Below are 1,991 nucleotides of genomic sequence, written 5' to 3'. Positions count from 1 at the left end.
ATGAAGAGTATCTTCAAAAAACAGGTAATACTTTTCATTTGAATTTTTGATTAATTATTGCACCTATGTCACATACAGCCGAAAGTCTATCTGTGTCATAGAGCAGCAATAATGAACGAAATATATGAAATTTAAAAGACAACTTATGTTTCTTATTTCATTGCCATTCCCTCTAGAAGTAATTTGGTTTGGGTGGACATATTGTTAATGGTCTTTAAAAAATTTTAATTCCCTCTGATCCCAAGAATGTTTAAAATATACTCTAAGTGGATAAATTTTCGTGTGGCTTTTTTGCTACTTTAATGGAATAAACTTTCGCGGGGATTAAATTTCGTGGATTTCGGTGTCATACGCGAAATTAAGTCCCAATGGAAATTCGGAAGGGCCTTATCCGCGAAATATTTTTGAGAGAAATATTTCTAAACAAAAATTAAAATATGTCAAATAAATACTAATTGAATGGTTACTTGCATCAAAGAGGCGCAAATAATGTGTATTTCAACAACCAATATTAATGATTTGACAGTAAAAGTCACAAAATCGAGAAAATAATGCCTCCCAATAGCGCCACCCGCGAAATTAAGCCCCCGCAAAGTTTTAGAATTTCGCGGAAAGGCCCAACCGCGAAATTTAATCCCCGCGAAAGTTTATCCCATTAAAATAGTTAGTGGAAAATATAAGATTCGTGAATCAGTCCCTTTTCGACCTAATTTCTCCCTTTTATTCGATCAAAAAATGTCCACAGAAAATGTTTAATTTCACGGTTTGCTCTCAAATAAATAGTTTATTTGCAATTTCCCAGACTTTCCTTTTAAAGGTTGAAACCGTTTTTTTTGTGGATTTCAAACAAGTAAATTATATCAGATTTCGAAAAGTGTGCGTCGTGAAAACAATGAAGGCGTTTGATTTGATTCAATCCGTAATTCCTATAAATTTCTATTTTAAACTTGCTAACCTAGGGATCTACGAATACCCTAATACTTGGGAAATCGATGGAAAAGATTTAAGAAAGCCTTTCCAAAAAACTAATTTTGGATTAAGGGGGTTTGAAAGTTGAAAACTCGGTACCAAAATAACTACTTTTGCTACTATTAAGCATAATGCGTATTTCGACAACCAATATACATAGTTTGGCGTAAAAAGGTACAAAATCGTGTAAAAGTGCCATCTGCGAAAGCCTAAAATTTCGTGGATGAGCTCAACCGGGAAGCTTAGAAAATTTATCCCATTAAAGTATCTATTGTCTATTGTAAAACTGCAAATAAAAATATAGAGCGGATTCGTAGCGTGATATGTTGATTAAGATTTCTATCGGACAAGGATTTCATACAAGATGAGCATGCCTATATCAGAAGGAAGGCGTGCAGATGACGGGTGGTTGCTGTCACATGACGGGTGGTTAAGCTCACACCGTAAACATTCGAATCGATTTTCGCTACACGTTAGGAAGGAGTAGTTTACCTTGGACGAGGGTCAAGTACACAGATCTGTAAAGCTCAAAAGGCTAATCTGCGGCCCTTTATAGAAAAGTGAAGCAAGCCTACCAAAGAAATTACGTGACAACAAGCAATTTCGCTGGTTTGAGAGATAGCGTTTGCCGCCTACTTTTTTTTATCTCGCGCTCCGAAAACAATTAAAATGCTAGATCATATCCATCGACACAAAATTTAAAAAGTCAAATTTTTGCTTCACTTTATTTTGCTGGAGAAAGTTTAAAGTTGCCTATCCAGCCCTTCGTGCTTTACAAATATCCTTAAGAAATTGCCAAAATCGTGGTTGTGTGCAAATCCGTGCAAAAATTGCGATGGCTTAAAGCACGACATCTAGCCATTCGGGCTTTTTAAATCATTGGTTATAATATTTCTGATTCATAGAAATAAAATTAATAATATAATTTTTTTAAGGCGAAAGAACGTCCGTACAGACCAATGTTGAATCTCCAGAGATATATATTTTGGCCAGATGTCCTGCTAACGATCAGCAGCTAATGT

The sequence above is a fragment of the Clytia hemisphaerica genome, unplaced genomic scaffold, assembly GCF_902728285.1.
Source record: "Clytia hemisphaerica strain Z4C2 unplaced genomic scaffold, Clytia hemisphaerica genome assembly, whole genome shotgun sequence".
NCBI lineage: Eukaryota > Metazoa > Cnidaria > Hydrozoa > Leptothecata > Clytiidae > Clytia > Clytia hemisphaerica.
The sequence above is the reverse complement of the archived record's forward strand: the minus strand, read 5'-3'. Positions refer to the sequence as shown.